We start from the raw sequence: 19,158 nt of genomic DNA, 5'->3' as shown, positions 1-19,158 counted from the left end.
GAAGGGCTAAGAAAGGAACAGAAATCTACAAATCTGGCTTTCACCGGCTGCTTACTGGGACTGTGGCCAAGACTCAAATGCAAATAGCCAATTGTTATTTGTAGAGACTGGGGATTAAGGGCATGGGCTTTGGCGTCAGGCGGATCTGGGAGCTAATCTCAGGGCTGCCACTCATTAGCACATTATCTAACTTCTGTAAGCATTAAACACCAGTTTCCACACCTTGGGGTTGGGGCAATAATTCTAATTCACAGGAATTTGGGGAGGATGTCATAAGAAAATGTACCTGACCTACTTTAAAATCAGCGCCTTCGTTCTTGTGGAGACGTCATTGGGAGAATGAGGAGTCAGGCCTTGGAGTGAAGGGGATGTTTTGTAACATACATCAGAGAAGACTGGCATCCAGAATGTCCTGAGAGTCACACAGAAGGAGCAGATAACCCAGTGGAGGAACAAATAAAAGAACCAAATGGACACTTTTCAGAGGTGCATACTCAGGTGGCCGTGGAACACAGGACTGTTCAACCTCACTGACGATGGAAAATCCTTTTCAAAACAGAGAGCTGCCATACGCACGCACAGGACAGCTAATTTGAGGATAACTCGCAGCACCATGTATTGGAGAGAGTATGAAGCATGGGACTGTGAACTGGTGCAGCCACTTTGGAAAATGTCTCAGCTTTGTCTGCTGGAGTGGAGGATGCTGCATATGGCCTATGGCCCAGCAATTCCTGTGGACATCAGGAAGCACGTGCAAGAGTTCAGAGCAGCGCTGTTAACGATCAGTTTCAATGGCTGTAATCTGGAACTCGCTCAGATGTTATTCAACAATAGAGTGTGTTGTATTTGACCGGAGCGTAGAAAGTTACCACAAGACAAAAGTATGCCAGATTGCAGGGTCATTTATTATGCCGGCGACCACAGAGGACTCACGTCTTTCCAACCTGTGGTGCCAAAAGGAGGGTGCCACGACTTTTTATACCCGAAAAACCACCTTGAGAGCGGGGGTGAGGGGTGGGGATGGGGATGAAAAGGTTTTGGACATTCCAAGGGCTAGGGGATTCTGTGATTCACCTCCTGGGTGGAGACGAGTGTGGGGGTCTCCGGACATTCCAAAGGCCGGGGGACTTTTGTCATTCTGTTTGTTACCTCAGTGGTTTACAGAAGTCAAGATATACATTTGTTTACACATCACAGATTTTAGCAGTTACTGATAAGAAAAGGTAAGCAGCTTTACGTAGTTTTGAAGAACAAACTAGCAGTTCTATTTACAGAGGCCAAGGACAGTAGTTATTGTGAGGAGAATGGGGCAGCCATTTCAACTTATCTAAAAACAGTTTTGCATTTTATAAAATAGTTTTGCTCCGGTTCTGGCTCTAGGCCAGCACAATATCACAAGTGGAGAGATGGATCCTTTTTCATGCAGTAGAATGTTAGATAGCATTGAAGATGAATGGATCACTGCTATCGTGGATGAATTGGAAGATGGATGAATTTCAGACATTGAGCAGAAAATGCTGGACACAACACATACATTCCATATGTTTGAAATTCATAAAATGCAAGACAAAATTCAACTTTGGAGATGCATATTTGGTGACTGGCAATCAAAAGCAACAGGGAAGTGATTACCTTAAATGTCAGGGAAGTTATTACCTAACTTTTGTAAGGAAAGAGGGGTTAGTGTCACGGAAGGGGGATGGGTGTGATTTCTGGGATGCTAGCCATATTGTATTTCTTTTTGAATTTAAGTGATGGTTTACCAACATTTGCTTTTGATAATTCACTCAGGTGTGTATTTGTGTTTCTTATGTGTGTCATATTTCACAGTAAAGGGGCTAAAAAAAGAAAATGCACATCAAACCTTTAGCACCATGGAAGTTCTCATTAAATGAGATACGTATTTGTTTCAAGAATATTAATCTGGAGATGTTTAATTAGAACTGCAAAACTAAATGAAGCGTTTCAAACTGTCAACTCTCCTTCTAGTTGTAAATGTCAAGAGTGAGACATAAGGTACCTGGCCTAAGAATGCATCAGGAAACACAGCCGTGGGGTCACCTTTTCTGGAGATGTTAATCAAACCTGCAGGTTGCAGGCAAAGGCAAGGCACGGTACTTTGCAAGGCCAGCAGAGCCCAGGAGAATTGCCTAACTTGAGAGGCAAGAATTTCTGAGTGTGGAGATAGCATGGGCATTTTATTAAATCTTCCTGATGAGTCTAACCTGCAGCCAGGGTTGCAGAAGTTGCACTAGTGCTGAGGCGGGAGGCGGAAGCTGCTGTCAGAGGCCCCCAAGGAGAACAGCTTTCCCAGGAGTGGAGCAGAAGGGCTTTTAGCAGACCCCAAACTGTCAGTTTTGTGGAGCAGGCTGACATGAGTAGAAATGGGGGTGGCTGACCCCCAACTCTGCCTCCTCTGAATGAAAAGTTGAGAGAAGTTGGTTTCTTGAGACAGTAGCGCTTCTGTGCTCACGAGTATATCCCTTTGTCCCATTTAGGGATTGATCCTGGGATTAATTTTTCAAAGAAGGGCACATCACTTGGTTCAGCATCCTCCTGGATAGCAGGCCACATACTGGATGCACAGACACTAATGGTTCAAATATAATTTTCAGAACTCCTGAGAAATTCTGACTTTGTAACTATTGAAAATAGAAAAGTTGCAAGGCATTTCAATGATATAACAGTAAATGAAAATGCCAGTTTATACATTTATGAGTCTTTCTCAGAACACATGTGCCTCTAGAGACAAAAGACATAGAATGAAATGAAGTTAAGAGAGACAAATCTGACGTGGGGCGATGTGACACACATCCCCCTGTTTATTGTGCAATATGGCACACACATACAGGACCACAGGACCCCGAGCAGGCCGGTGATGCCCCTTCCCCTGCCAGGAGCACAAACTTTCTGCACTGTTATACCCTCCAATTTTGATTTTAACCACCCAGAGTTAGCAACAGGCTCCATAGACCAAAGGGCAGGATACTCAATAAGATTTCCCTCATTTCAGATGCCAGACACAAGTTTTAGGATCCCCATGTCACCCACACTTCTGACCAAATGTTGTAAGTTCAGGAGGTTCCCATAACTCCCCTCAGTTTTAGTAATTTACTAGAATGATTGACAGAATTGAGGAAAGCACTACGCTTAGGAATATCTGTTTTATTTTAAAGGAAGGTGCAGGAGTTTTATTATGTTGGAGGTGCATCACCTCCAATGCATCAATGTGTTCACAAACTGCAAAGTGCCACTGAGCGTTAACGTCCAGTTTTTATTGGAGCTTCTCTGTGAAGGAATAATTGACTGAAACACTGGCCATGTGTATGAACTCAGCCTCCTGCTCTCCTCCCCTCCTTGGGGGCCAGGCTGGCTCGAAGCCCCAGCCCTGTAATCACATGTCTGGTCTTTATGGTGACCAGCCCCATTCTGAGTCATCTTGTTAGGCTAGACTAAGACAGTCAAATGACTTGGAAATTCCAGTGACTTAAAGTCTCTTTCCCAGGAACTAAGGATGATGGCTAGTCAGATTCTTTATGATCCAACAAGCCTTATACTGTGGGACCCCACATCCAGAAAGACAAAAATAGGATCCTGCCATCTCAAAGGCAGCCTTCATCTAAGAGCCATACGTAAGAGTATTTAAGCCAGCCCTGACATGAAATGGAGCTCTAAATAGAACAAACGCTCAAACTCAGAATGTTCTATTTAAACTAAAATGCTATTCATTGGCAAGTGTGAAGCATCCTGCCACCCCTCAGGCTGTGGGTTCATGGGAAAGAACCAAGCAGTTTAGAGGATACCTACCGGACCAGCACGAAACTAAGGAGTTTGTATAAATGCAGATAACAATGCGGCAATTCATAGTAAGGAATAGTTTGATTAGGTAATTCAGCATCCTTGTACCAGCCTGTTAATGCCTTCTTCCATCGGCAGCAAAGCCAGCAAGCAGAACAAATTTGTAAGACAATGGAGCTTGGTGAGGATGGGATCGGAGCATTGCGAAACACGACACATTCTCAGTTTGGGGCCCTTTCCAGCACTCTCAAAAGAGAACGTTGTCCTTAGATATGCTTATCATATTTGTTTATATGTAGCCTTACTTATACCAAATTGGGTTCCTGAGGACACATCAAGAGCTTCTTGGTTGACCTTGACAGCTTAACAAGTTTCCTTCAGTACATGTTCACCCTTAACTGTGAGAGTGAGTCATTGCTAAAAATGGTTTACCTCATATTCTCATCCACTTCCAAACTAATTATGACCAGCCACTTTTAGGGAATTACATTTCTGAACTTACCGCAGAATTTGGCCTGAATGCTTCCATACATAGTAAGAAGACTTCATCTGTTGACATAATTAAAAAGCCGTCCTTCATTCCAGCTCATGTTTACTCCTGGAGGCATGCGTGACTAATTGCAGGCATTTATTTCATGCCTGGTGGTCTGGGTGGTATGTCCTAAATGTTGTTTTCTGACATTTGATTGTTTAGTTGGAACCTTTATGCATGTTTCAGCAGCAGGGCATGAATAAAGAATGATATTCCTTCAGGATGGCACTAGGATGGGCCCGGGGAGGACAGAGGGACTGGAGGCAGGGACGAGAGAAGCTCACGAATACAAGGCCACTTCGGCCTCTGGTGGATCTCAACCGTGTATGTTATTTTTTGTTTGTTTGTTTTGAGACAGAGTTTCGATCTTGTTGCCCATGCTGGAGTGCAATGGCACAATCTCGGCTCACTGCAACCTCTGCCTCCCGGGTTCAAGAGATTCTCCTGCGTCAGCCTCCCAAGTAGCTGAGATTACAGGCACGCACCATCATGCCCAGCTAATTTTTTGTATTTAGTAGAGACAGGGTTTCACCATGTTGGTCAGGCTGGTCTCTAACTCTTGACCTCATGTGATCAGCCCACCTCGGCCTCCCAAAGTGCTGGGATTACAGGCATGAGTCACCACACCTGGCCAGTATGCTTTTATTTGCCAAGATTGTTAAATGAAAAGGCAGCTGTTCCAGAGACTCAAGCCCTGTGGGTGGATGCAACATTTAGCTTCAATCACTCAGCACAGTGTCTGCCTTATAAGCCAGTGCTTCAGAAGTGCTCTGAGTACTGCCCATCCTGGGGTCTACAGGACCCAGAGTTGAACACACAGTTAATTGGCAGGTCTAAAATACAAACATGCCCCAGAAGGTCCAGTCAGGGTGCTGTCATGAAGCCAGTGTGGCTTCTTTGGGAGCAGCCATGCAGAAGAAGAAGAGATCGTTTTCGTCAGCTGTCCTGTTAGCAGGCCTGCTGCTGCATGAGGCAGAAAGGGCATTCCATCTGTTTTCCCTCGGGAGTGGTCCTGAGTCCTCCCCAGTCCCGTGACAGAAGTGTCTCAGAAAACAGTGCAGTGCGTGAGCCAGCAGAATCCCCAGAGACTCCACCAGATATTAGTGCAGGCCTTAGCGAGCCCCGAGTCAACCACCCATGCATAGGATCTTCCCCCACTGGCAGCTGCAAACTTCACTGAGGCACAAACTCAACACCATGCCCAAAACAACCACCGCTATCCATCCTCCAAGCCCTTCTGTCTGTGCTTCCTGCCCCAGTTACTGGCCCCACTGTCCACCCAGCGATCTGTCCCAGTGAGTCCTTCTCGCCCCCAGAGCAACTCATCAACAAGTTCAGCCATTTGTCCTCCAAGTTTTCTTGAATCTATCCCCTTTTCTGCATCTCAACTCCAGCACATTATCCCAAGTGACAACCACTGCCTCCTGAAGAACTCTAACACCTTTCTACTTGGCCAGGTGCGTCCACTGTCCCTCCAACCACTCTTGCCCTAGTCCAGGGTGATTGTTTTGACACAAATTATGTCACTGCCCTGATAAAATCTTTTCAGTAATCTTTCCCTGACCTTGAGACAAAGACCGATAACCAGATTCTGCAACCCCAGTCTCATCTTGGGCCACACGCCACCCCACAAATCTCAGCACACAAGTCCTGGCTGCTGGCTTTCCTCTTGGGCCACTAACACGTGTACCTGATGCTGCCTCTGCCTGCAATGGGGCATTTGCAACTCCGCACATTCTCTTTTTTAAAATTGTGATACATATTACCACTTACATAACATAAAATGTACCAGTTTAACCACTGTAAGTGTACGGTTCAGTGGTATTTAATGCCTTCACATTGTTGTGCAGAACTATGAAACACTGTGAATTTATGAGTCCTCCTTGCACAGGGGCCATGTGAATCTTTCCTGAATTGCTCCAATTTTAGTATACATGCTGCCGAAGCGAGCACCCTAACTCCTTTTGCCTATAAACCCATCTTTGGATCTTGGTTTAGAAGTCACTTATTCAGAGAAGCCTTCAAAACAAGGCTCAGTGCCCCATCGCACATCGCCCTGGCTTCACAGCACTTGGTGGCAGTGAGGCGATTGTTGGATTGGTGTCTGTTCCTCTTACTAGACTGCTGGCTGCACGCAGCAGCACCCAGGCCTGGAGCATGCAAGGCACTCTGTTGGGATCCGTACATCCTAGCTCAATGAACAATGCTTGAATGAGTGAAGAAATGAAGTTCTACCCACAGTGAAGACCACCCTTGACATTTTTGTAGAAAACTGTATGATTCTCTGTTGTCTTAAATGCTATTTCACAGTAGGATCTTGGCTTCACCTTTCAAAAACCAAAACCCATAGTGAAGTGTCTTTTTTTCCTTTTCTCAGACAGAAGAGCAATTTTTCTCCAACCATTAATTTGGGCTTCATCTCTTACAAAAGAGAAAGCCATCTGGTAGTCTCTAAATGGTAGGTTTTCCTTTGATTTTGTTCAGCAAAGCTCAAAACTAGTGAATCTAGAATCAGACTTCTGAAGCAGTTTGTAATTTCTGAAAACTAATGTGAAGTGGAATTTCTTTTGCAGTAAGACACTCAGCCCGATTGATACATCGCCATGTCTGCAGAAAAGCACCCTCTCACACAACTGGGGTTGAGTGTGGGGCCTGTGGATGGGTCTCCCTGGAACCTGAGGTGTCTGCACCCCCCAAGTTCATGGAAAACTCAGCCATGCTGGATGCTAGGAAGCCCTGCTATGGAGCCAGACAGGGTGGGTCTAGGATTTCATGGAACCAAAGACTCAACCCTGAGTTAGAGCAAGAATAGGTGATATTCACTCATGTGACTTTTCACGCTTTAGTGTTATTCATAACATCAGCAGCAAGAGATGAGTCTCATCATCATCCACAACAGCATCCTAAGTTTGTAGATAAGGTGATAACATTGAGAAGTCAAGTAGCTGGCCCAAGAGGCTTTCGAGGAGTGCTGGGCTGGGTTATCTGATTTCAGTACTAAAACTTTTGTGTTTTTCACTCCACTTTGCTCCATATGACATTCACCACTGCATTTTTAGAAGCAACTTCCACTATAATGTCACCCTTGCAGTGGCATAAAGATCTGGTCTTCTGCACTGTGGGCAAAGCCATACAAATAGAAAGATGTGTGCCCTGTGACTGTAAGGCCCTTTAATGTGACTGAACACTCAGACTTGGCCACACGCTCTGTGGTTGCTCAGTGTGTGTGGACTCTCTGGCTGATCAAAAGCCTGAGAGGGGGCAGCACAGGCTGAGCAGGACTACCCAGTAACACTGAGCCCCTAAAAGTCCTGGTCCCATGAGCCATGCCCCAGGCTCCGCCTCCACTGTCAGGAGTGTCCTATGTAAACACCGCCTTGAAGTTGGAGTCTATTCTGGCTTACTGCAGTTCACTGAATCTTGGGGGGGAAAGCTAGGATGCCCTCTGCCTCCCCGCATAGCCTCCGGTAGGCTGGGTCCCCCGGGCTTCCTCTAAATCCTGCATGTCCCCACCCTCCTCATGGAGATCCTAGTGAAGAACACAGTAATCTCTTGGAGCAAGTGAGGAATGAAATGCATAAGGCTCCCACTGCAGGATCAGGGCGTGCTGAGATAACCCCTCCAGCTCTTGGCCCAGGAGGTGATAAAAGAGGCACCTGCCATGAAGTCACCACCTGAAACCTTGTCCCTCAGCACCCCTGTCCACCCGTGGCCCCAGTGAGCCAATGGTTCCAGTGACCCTAAACATCCCACAATCCCACATCTCCCATCTCCCCGTGAGGCTTCCCTGCTTTCTGTCGACAAAGCTGCCTTTCATCACCTCTGTGGCATGTTCCCGCCATGTGCCCTCCATGACCCTCGCCTCCTCTGCCCTTGGCCACAGCTCACTCTCCTCCATGTCAGCTGTCAGACTCCAGCTGGAGCAGCCCATGGGCACTCAGCTTTATTCACACAGCAACACACACACACATCCCCCCAGATGTTTGTTTTCTGCCTCCTTTGAGGTTTTCCAAAGCTCCTTTGTTTGAAAAAGAACTCTTCCCAGGACACCCTTACCTTACCTCTGCGGTCTCATCTTCCACCAGATTCCTAGAGGACTTCAAATTGTTTGGCGTGTGGGGAAAGTGCTTTAAATGGTTTCTGTTCTTTCCATGATTGCTAAAAAGTCATTTTCACCATCATTGTGATTATTATCTACCCTGGATTTCCACTCTGATCCCTACTCCTGACATAAAAACCTTCTGCTTTTGTATTCTTTTAAATTAGTGGTTTTATTGTTGAATCTTAACTTTGTCACCTTAGGAATAGTTTCCAATGATTTCTGCATTTTACGTTCTGTTCCTGCTCATTTGTCCTTTCAGGTGTGTGTTTTTTACACAATGACTTCACATGAGGACACATTGTGAGTGTACAGCGTCAAGAACATGCTGTGGTCGGGATCACATCTCCCCGAGGCACAGAGGATGGCTCTGTTTGTTCAGGTATTTGTTCCTGATCATTAACTCTTCCTTGCTTTTCAGGCAAAACTGATGCCCTTAGAAAACCACCAGAGGACCAGGCACAGTGGCTCGTGCCTGTAATCCCAGCACTTTGGGAGGCTGAGGTGGGAGGATGCCTTGACCCTGGCTGGTGGAGACCGCAGTGAGCCATGACCGTGCCACTGCACAGGTGACAGAACGAGACCCTTTCTAACAATAACAACAAAAGCAGCCACCAGTGGTTGTAGAGAAATGCTAATGATTTTTTAAGGGGAAATTCTTAAGGGCAACTAATCCATTATCAGGTGCTTACTTATTTCCAGCACCTATAGTGTAAACCATTTTACTATTAAAATTATTCATGACCATGCATTTTAGAGGGCTTGTTTAACAAACTTACTGTTGAAAATGCAGAAGCAGCGGAATGGTGGGGAAGCAGCATTGAGGAAGAACAGCATAAGGAGTTGGAAGCAACTGGGCAACTTTCTTTAAGCTTATCTGAAAGGGCAGCCCTGTGGCTACAAAGTCGGCCATTGCGTTGGAAATTAGCTTCTCTTCATGTACAGTACTGAGTGGTAAGCAAGGAGAAGGGCTGCTGTGACCTTCCAGGTGGAGCGTCTGGTGCTGGGGGGAGAATCTGAGTCTTCTAACAACAGCGATGCAGGTTCTAACCAGTTCCTCCGTCATTTGGTGAGTTCGAACCTGACTTCCTAGTGCTTCAAGAAGAGGATTTATAGGGACTTGACACCTTTAGAAAGCAAAGTAGTATAATGAGACCAAAATACAACTAGTCAGAGGCTTTTCCTTCTTCCTCCTCACGCTGTCACGTTGGCAAAAGAGGCCTCAGTTGTCATGCTTGGTTCTCTACCCTGGGAAAACTCCTTACAATATCACTTTCTTATGGCTGTTGCATTCTTAGTATTTTGTTCCAAAGTCACCCACAATCTCCAGATGTAGAGGCTTTAGGGTCCACAAGTGGAAAGGGGCATCTAGAAAATCAATAACATAACATTACTTGCGTTTTTACATTTTCAGGACTTGGTATGCTTTAATTTACATCATGCCTTATAGATGGCACTCGAAGCTTGTTTTGTAGGTTAGATTATAAGATATATAGAACTTCTCACATCTCAATCATGCCCAGCCATGAAGCATCTTGTTCAAACATAATCACTAACACTGAAGACAAGGATTATCCATGGCTGTGTAACAAACTACCCCCAAAACTCTCTGGCTTAAAACAACCATAAACGCCTATTACCTCTCGACGTTTTCTGTGGGGCAAGGATTTACAAGCAGCTTCACTGGATGTTTCTGGCTCAGGCTCTTTCATGAGGCTGCAGTCAGAAAGTCAGGACTGCAGGAGCACCACGGCTTGAGTGGCTGGAGAATCTACTCGCACGTTGGGAAGATCACACAGCCAGCACGATGCTGCCGATTGCTGGTGTGAGGCCTCAGTTCCTCACCAAGCGTGCATCTCCACAAGGCTGCTTGAGCGTCTTCATGCTATGGCGGCCAGCTTCCCACAGAGTGGTCATCCTAACAGAGAGAGAGGCAGACGGAAGCCATATCCTTCTGATGGTCTTGTCTCAGAAGTCACATGGCCTCACTTCCACAGCCTTTATTCACTGGCCATGAGTCATTAAGTTCAGCCCATATTCAAGGGGAGGGAGTTACAGTCCACATTTTGAAAGGAGAAGCATCAAATAATTTGCAAACATGTTTTGAAAGCATCAGTGGTTATATTTTCATGCAGATGATTTTAAACCATATAACTTCTTTTGAAATGCATTTGTACCAAGTTAAATTCTCATATTTTAAATGTACAGCTTAGTGACTTTTCCAATGAGTAAATACCTGTATAACCATCATCTAGATCAAAATACGGTATGTTTTCAACATCTCAGAGAGTTCTATCATGGGAATCTCTGAATTTGAATTTTTTTTGTACACAATTATCACCTACAAATAAAGACAGCTTTAATTCTTCCTTTCTAGCCTTCATAACTTTCATTTATCATTCTTGACTTACTCTACTACCAAGGTTGAATAGATCTGGTATGAGTGGGCATCCCTGCCTTGTTCTAAACTTAGAGGGAAATGTGTTCAGAATTTATCTGTAGAGTTTTTAATAGATAACTTTTATCGGATTGAGAAAGCCTTCTACTCTTGGTGTGAATAAGCTTTGGAAATAGAAGGGTAAGTAGAATCACAAATCATAGCTTGTGACAAGTAGAATCACAAGTCATAGCTTGGTCATAGGTTTAAGCATTTGCCAGAGTACTGTCTTTAGCTGTGAACGTTCTTTATCCAATCTACAAAAAAGAAAATTGTACTAGGCCTACACATGGAAAATTACTGCCCAGGCGGTCTGCAATCTCCAAATATGTTGATCTTCACATGTATATTGGTTTGTCAGCTCCTTGGAATTGGAAATTGTCAGACTTCTTCACATGCAACCTTAATTCTGCGTGGTGCTTCCGTATTTAGATCAATTACAACAGTCTATTTAATTACCTTAGGCCCAAAGTATGGTTCTGTGCTATGGTGGTGGGGCATGGGAGAGGAGTTTTGAGGAGAAATGGAAGGGGGAAGACAGAGGAAGCCTAGGCACCAGCGGTACCAGCAGCAGCAGCGTGTAGAGAGGTCAGTTCTCACAGCCAAAGACTCATGGAGCCACCCAAGCCGGGTGTGGCTGATGTTTGTGAATTGGCATTCTGTAAGTCAGGGCTCTATAAACCTTGCCACATGTGGTGAGAATTTTTAAATGTCTCAACACCCAATTCACATGGCTTTAAAAGCAATAAATTTTAAAACAAGAATGTTTAAGTGGCACTGACAAAGAGTCCTCAGATTCATTATCGCATTTACTCTTCAGCGCAGCCCTGTGAGGTTCACATCCAGGCCTCACAGAGGACACTGAGGCCGAGAGACGTTCCGGGTCTTGCCGGAGATGACACAGCTTGGCTTCGGTGCCCCGGACTGAGCCGCGACTTAGGGCATGTGCTCTTTTCATTGCATTGTATTGGCAATGGCTGCCTGACAACTTTTTATATGGTTTTTAAAAATCACTGTAGCAGATGTGTCTGTGCTGAATGTAACTTGAGATGTTAGTTTGCTTCACGTAATTGAAGCGTTTCATTCTCGGTCCCCAGGTTTTGGTCACAGCGCGTTTAGCCATTTGGCTGAACAAATACAGAGATTGTTTCTCCCTCCTCCTCTCAGCACGTTCACCTTTTTCACATTTTATGAATTCTGCTCCAGTTGTCCAGGTATGAGACAGGGGGAAATCTGGAAAAGGAATACTAATTCTGTAACTTGGCAAAGACTATCTGCCATACGCCTAACAGTCAGTGAAAATCACCGAGCATACGCGTTTCATTTAAGTTTCCCATCACCAAGTACAAGGCCCTGCCTTGGGCACTTTTAGGGCCATAACTGTGGCATATTTCAGAGAGCAAGTCTCAATTTACTAGTTAGTCCCTAAGGGAGATGTTGGGACCACTCTTGTTTTAAAAGTGGTAAAACGCACACTAGGGCACTGTAGGGCGTACACATTTTGGATGTCAGATTGATTTTCGGGCAGGCAGTGGTCTGCAAACCTTGCAGAGGAGCGCCTTTGGATAGGGGACATGTCAACATTGATGGGGGCAGGGTTCCCGGGCTCTGTCTAGAGTGAAAACCCCATGTGCCACCGGGCACGTCTGTGAGCTGGAGGAGAATGGCACCAGAGAGCAGCAGGGCCCGGCGAGCCAGCACAGAGGGACCCTGCGTTTTCAGAAGCGACCACAGATCCTGCTGAAGGGCTGGACGGAGAGCAGCTGGCTCTGCTGGGTGTGGCCAGCGTCGCTGTGGGGTACAGGCCCAGCAAGGACAGCAGTGGGGCTCGGCGCTCACATAACAAGCTCTGACCTCTGGGGAAGGCAGACTCACATTTCCTCAAGGTTCTCTATTTGTACCAGATGAACTCATTGTCAGATATGAAAGGGCATCGTTCCAAGCGCTGTTGAGAGAGTGTCGTTTACTATGTAAACAAGGACAGAAGGCATCAGAGCCAGAATGCCATTATTCCTTGGCTTCCGAACGTTCCAGTGGAAATGCATGCTCCATGATTACTATTATCATTAAAATACTGGTTGGATTGTCCCATGAACATGAAAGTTTATAGCAAAGAGTGATTTTTCAAACAAAGATGCTGCAATGGTATCTGAGTTTGGCTTCTATCTCCTTAATTTTCTGAAGGTCCCTCAGGGAAGAACCCAGTGATTGGCAGAGTGGGTAGGATTTAGAAGGCTTTTCCAGGGCTTTGATTCGTCTAAAATATTTTTCTTTCTTTCTTGTTTTTTTACAGCTCCCTTAGAGATTTATTTTGAAGTGCCCCTGCCATGACTTTTCTGACTGCCTATGTGGCTTTCAAACCTGTCCACCACGTGTTTAGGAGTGAGTCATTTCCCCACAGGTAGGAAAAGTCTTAGCCCCCATGGGGAGGGTCAAGAGAGCAAACACGAGAGAGGACTTGGTCCTTACCAGAGGTCGCCCCCAAAACAGTGAGGTGTTCCAGTGCTCATTCCCTGACTGATGACTTCCTGAGCTAATTATTTTCTCCAGTAAACAAAGTCTGTATGAGATATCATAGAAAATGAGTTTTTAAGACTTCCTAACACCAAACATGTCTTTTTTTGTTTTCCAGCAGCATTTGCATTGTGTTACCCTGATCTCACTTATTCACCATTTGTGACATTTTTTCAAGCCATGGTTCACCTTTTCTTCATGTCCTTTTCTGGTCCTTTGAGATAACGCTTTTAGAATTTTACCATTCTGCTGTGAGGCCTGTGTCTATTTCTGTGAGAGGAATTCCATGTGGAGGAGGTGAGGTCCCAGTTTTCTGGTTTGGAGAAGCCCATGACTGCTCATTCTTGAGATCCCGCCTATGCCAGGTGTATGGAATACCTTCCTGTGACATGTACGGCTCTTCCAGCTGAGCATAAAAGCAGGCACCTCACCCTTTCATCAAGTAATTGACTCAGAACTTTAAGCAAGACAGATACAAGTAACTCAAGACCTGAATTATTTTTTAATTTACTAGGCGTTGTGTTTTTTTTTGCGCACTAATTACAATGTACAATTAAAGAACAGCGTAGGATTGGCTAATAAAGAAGGTGGTGAAACTCTGATGCAGAATGACCTCTCAGTAAACTTTTAAAGGACATGGGTTGTGGTGGAGTCATATGGAGAGGAGCCATGGGCTTTGATTCCAATGACTACTTCTCATCTCTTTCTCTTATTTACTGATTTGGGCTCTTCGTGAAAGGGATGTTTTTCTCGTCCTCTCCAACTCTTGCTCATAGATAATTTAATAATAGTTACGTCAGAAACCTCTTAAATGAGAAAAGCTTCGTCCTATTTAGATTTCTAATTACTCCACAGAATTTGAATTCCACATAATTTGAGATTGCTTTAAGAGTCCACTAACACCCAGTGCTGGAGTGCTCTCTTGTCACTAATAACGGGGCACTAAATGTCAAATGTTCCTCCAGTGATTTATGTTCCTATTTCACAGCTTGCCTTAATTGCTTTTTACATAAATCTGAGAAATAGTGATTAAAGTATTGCTGACTTTGGCACATTTATCAGTAGTTTGTAATATCTTCTGATACAACGTTAAGTGCTTGGCTAACAGAGATGAAGCAATGCTTTAGTCACAGGGCTTCCCTGCCATGGAGAAGGCTGTCCCCAGCGGGGAATGGCGAGTGGTGCGGACTGTCCCTGTCTCACAAGAGTCCTTCTGTTTCCTAGGAATTTGCACCCCACGGCAAGAAATGACATCGCTGTCTGCCTTTCCTATGCGGTCACACTCACTAGATAGAAATGATGATGTGATATCCTCTTCTGTTTTAATTTTTAAAACAGTGAACGCTCAAGAAATGGGATCAGCCCTCAGTTTCTCCTCATATTTCGGCCCTAAAGCCCTGGTAACTGTGAAAACTGCTCCTGAGGATGAAATGGGCAGGACCTTTGAACTAAACAGCAATAGCAAATGTGTGGTGCCTGCTCTGTGGGCATTCTGTTTCTGAGAACGTGTTGTCCTGCCCCAGTCTGGCTGTCTATTCTTTTGTAGGGTCATACAAGAGTGGGAGGGCCATGGCAAGAAGTGGTCCAGTCTTTATAGATGTTCTTTTTCCAGAAAACGAGTAAAAACTGTTTTTAAATATCCTGGAATGACAATCCAAAATGCAATGGAGAAGAGGGAAGGAAGGAAGGAAAGAAGGAAGGAAAGAAGGAAGGAAGGAAGGAAGGAAAGAAAAAGAAAGAAGAAAGAAAAAAAAAAGAAAAGAAAAGAAAGAAAGAAAGAGAAAGAAAGAAATGAAGGAAGGAAGGAAAAAGAAAGAAGAAAGAAAAAAAAGAAAAAGAAAGAGAGAGAGAAAGGAAGGAAGGAAGGAAGGAAGGAAGGGAGGTGGAAAGAAAGAAATGGAGAGAAAAAGTGAGTCACAGGCACAGCAACTGTGGAGATAATCTGAATCAGCAGCAATGCCTTGAAGCTCTTCCGAAATCTCCTCATTCCCCAATTAGAAACTGACCAAGTGGTCTATTAGAAAACTCTCAGCCTTCATTCTACAAGATCATCACCAGGCATGGCCTTTGCTAAGCCAGTGCCAGGGAGGAGGGCATGAGGCTGCAGCAGGGGCTCCGTGTGGACCCTGGAACCTGGGACTGACTGTGCCTTAGCCATCAGCACTGCCTTCCCTCCTGATGGCCTCGGCCTCTGGCCCAGAGCTCTTTCCTGAGGCAGGCTGCCCTCCATTAAACATGCATGTGGCCAGACAACAGGCTGAGTTCTTCCAGTGTCCTCTCCCACCTCCCGAGCTCCGCCCCTTCCCCTCTTCACAAACACCTGCCCGAGTCCCTCCTCAGGGCTCCTGTTGTCTGTTCCCTCTCTCTGTGCAGCCACCAGTAGTCCCTGTGCAGTAAAGGGTTAACTCAGCAAGTCTGGGGCATTCAAACCCTGCCCGTTGAAAAACATGCCTCACCCTTGGCCAGTTTCTGGGCAGTGACCTCTAAGTGTTCAGAACATCCCGCCTTACGAGAGCATCTGTGTGTACCTGGTGTCTTGGGGCCACACCAGAGTGTGTTCTCACCCTGGGATTATTTCAGAGTGGAGGGCTTGGCACATGCTGTCTCCATTGACCACTGAGGAGGTTGGAGACTGAGTTACTATGGTCAGTATATGGTATGAGGAGAGAATCTACATCCATTCCCCACCTATTATGCCTGCATCACTGACTAACCAGTTTTCCTTCCCTCATAATTAGCGATGCTGCCCATAAACTCTTATTCTGGGAGTGGAGCAGAGGAAGGGTCCCTGCAAGCAGCCTGTGCTCTCCAATTCATCTATCTACTCTTATAACAGACCTACATCTGCATAGAGTCTATAATATCTTTAAATTTTTCCAATATTCTCTATATTTAAAGATTTCTTGGTGAGTATTGGTGCTTACCTACAGGATATTTTAGCAACACTTTGTCCAATCCTGCTCTCCAAATCCCATGGGGCTTTTGACTTGAATTTAAACTTATTTATAGTATCTTGCCACTTATTCAAGTCTATTTTTATTGCTGTCTGTAAAGGTTTATGGTTTATGTCATGAAAGCTTCTATATTTTTCTTTCTCTTATATTTTTAGTTACTGTATTGTTGTAAATGAAATTTACCACCAGCAGCATCTTGGTTTTCTGGCCTGGCTTTGCTGTGACCAGCATGTAGTTATAGACAGATGGTAACATAAAAACCATGACCTGTTTCTAGGTTTGAAACTTCTGTATAAGCAATCAGCAAGTCAGAAAGTACCACAACTACTATTTGCTAAGAATCCTGTGCTAGGTGCAACCCCCAACATTTAAAACTTCCCTAAGGACACATTAAATCGAGGTTAAGATCCCTGTTATCTTGCCCTAAGACCCCAAGAGCCATTGTCACATATGTGGATCCTCCTGAAAAAGCAACCCAGAAAGGCAGTGAAAACCCATCCAACAGTTCCAACTTGCCATTGGCCGTGATATAGCTTCTTTCACCTCTACAGACCTCATGTGGTTACCCTAAAATGCAAATAGGACACCACATGAATTCTTTGGGTCACGAGGTTTTTCATGTGTGATTAGAACAGTCCAGCCAGCCAACTGGCAGCCCTTCCAACGTAGGAAAAGAGAAACGAACAGAAATCAAGGCAAGAATTCGTGGCCACGCTCTTCTTTGGCTGGAGGCATAACAATATTGATAGTTTTGCTACAGCAATAAGGAAGGAGAAAAAATGCCTTTGCGTGTCCCCAGGTCATAGCATAAAAAATAAAATAATTTTGAACCATAGAGAAGTGGACCGATTCAGGTCCTCACAATCTTTTACAGGTCAACATTTTCTCAAGAGGGAGAATCCTTCACTCATTCTGTTTTGTTTTGTTTGTTTTGTTTTTGAGATGGAGTCTCACTCTGTTGCCTAGGCTGGAGTGCAGTGGCGTGATCTCAGCTCCTTTCAACCTCTACCTCCCGAGTTCAAGCGATTCTCCTTCCTCAGCCTCAGCCTCTGGAGTATCTGGGATTACAGGCATGCACCATCACTCCCAGCTAATTTTTTGTATTTTTAATAGAGACAGGACTTCACCATGTTGGCCAGGCTGGTTTCAAACTCACTTGAGGAAGTGATCTGCCCGTCTGGTCCTCCCAAAGTGCTGGGATTACAGGAGCGAGCCACTGCGCTGAGCCCCTTCACTCATTCTTGAGATAAGACCATGGATTTCAGAATGGACTGGTTCCTTCAGCAGTGTGAGAACTAGGCCTACGAGATGTCACTAAAGTCTTTTATTCTTTTGACTGGAACCACTAATGAGCCTGATGTTCTCATCACCCCCACAGCAAGTTTCACATAGATTTAGTGAGCAGGTAGAGCCATTTTATTCCAAAGAGACTGGTCCAGTTTGGAAGTGTTTCCAAGCTTTCCAAAATTATCATGTTTTACATTTACTATAGAACACACTTCAAATGTTATTTACATATTTTTTCTATTTCTGCACATTTTCACACATATGGAAGCTTTTTAACACTGTTGACCAGTATCTGCACTCAGGGATTTTATGCATAACTGTGTTTTTTAATGACAAGTTTCCATCTCTTAACAGAGACCTCAAAGGAGGCAGAAAGAATCACTCCCCACTGACCTGAGGGACGAAAGGGAAAAAGAGAAAGGGAGGGAAATGACTCACAAAAAGAATGCTGGTGCCTCTTCACAACTATGCTTAAGCTCAACCATGTGGCTTTGCCTTTTTTTCTCGTAACACTTTCTTTCACAAAGCAGAAGTTTTAATTTTGCTGAAGTCCAACTTACCTATTTTCTCCCTTCATAAATTATGCGTTTGATGTAGCATCAAAAGCTCACAGTCAAATTCAAACTCATGTAAATTTTCTTTTATGTTATCTTGTAGTAGTTTTATACTTTTATGTTTTACACTTAGGTCTATGACTCATTTTTAGTTAAGTTTGTGAAGCGTGTGAGGTCTTTGTCTAGATCCTTTTCTTCTTTTGCACGTGATGTTCACTTGTTCCACCACGATTTGTTAAAAAGACTGTATCTTTGGGCCTGGCATGGTGGCTCACGCCTGTAATCCCAGCACTTTGAGAGACCAAGGCAGGCAGATCACCTGAGGTCAGGAGTTCAAGACAGCCTGGCCAACATGGTGAAACCTTGTCTCTACTAAAAATAGAGAAATTAGCCAGATGTGGTGGCAGACACCTATAATTCCAGGTACTCAGGAGACTGAGGCAGGAGAATCGCTCAAACCCAGGAGGTGGAGGTTAAGATAAGCTGAGAGTGTACCATTGCACCCCAACATGGGTAACAAGAGCAAAATTCTGTCTAAAAAAAAAGACTGTCCCTTTATCCATTAACCTGCATTTCTTCTTTGTCAAAAAATCAGGTGACTATACATTTACATGGGTCTATTTTCAGGCTCTACATCCTCTTACATTGATTTATCTGTCTGTTCTTTCACCAATACCAGACTTTCTTGTTTACTGTAACTTTAAAATAGGTCTCAAAGTTGGGTAATGTCATTCTTTCTTCTTCTTCTTCTTCTTCTTCTTCTTCTTCTTCTTCTTCTTCTTCTTCTTCTTCAATATTCTACTGATCTATCCACAGATATTTTACCATTTCATGTAAACTTTAGAATCTATATGTTGATATCCACAGAGTAATCTGCTGAGATTGTGACTAGAATTGCATTGAATCTATAGATTCCCAGATGGGAAGAACTGACCTTCTGACGGTATTGAGTCTTCCTATCTACAAACATTAAACATCTCTCC

General features: G+C 44.5%; 1 long non-coding RNA gene and 1 other non-coding gene across 2 annotated transcripts; one reads left to right on the top strand and one right to left on the bottom strand.

Annotated features, from left to right (window-relative positions):
* Positions 1-6,178: 6,178 nt before the first annotated feature.
* On the bottom strand, positions 6,179-6,283 carry LOC119473945. Its single transcript, XR_005203217.1, has one exon. It is a non-coding gene; the product is annotated as a U6 spliceosomal RNA (small nuclear RNA).
* A 2,616-nt stretch (positions 6,284-8,899) lies between these two features.
* Positions 8,900-18,720, top strand: LOC108317002. Its single transcript, XR_001830545.2, has 2 exons — positions 8,900-8,933; positions 18,616-18,720. It is a non-coding gene; the product is annotated as an uncharacterized LOC108317002 (long non-coding RNA).
* Positions 18,721-19,158: the final 438 nt, after the last annotated feature.

The sequence above is a fragment of the Cebus imitator genome, unplaced genomic scaffold, assembly GCF_001604975.1.
Source record: "Cebus imitator isolate Cc_AM_T3 unplaced genomic scaffold, Cebus_imitator-1.0 Scaffold196, whole genome shotgun sequence".
Taxonomy (NCBI): Eukaryota; Metazoa; Chordata; class Mammalia; order Primates; family Cebidae; genus Cebus; species Cebus imitator.
Note: the sequence above shows the minus strand (reverse complement) of the source record. Positions and strands in the feature narration are given on the sequence as shown.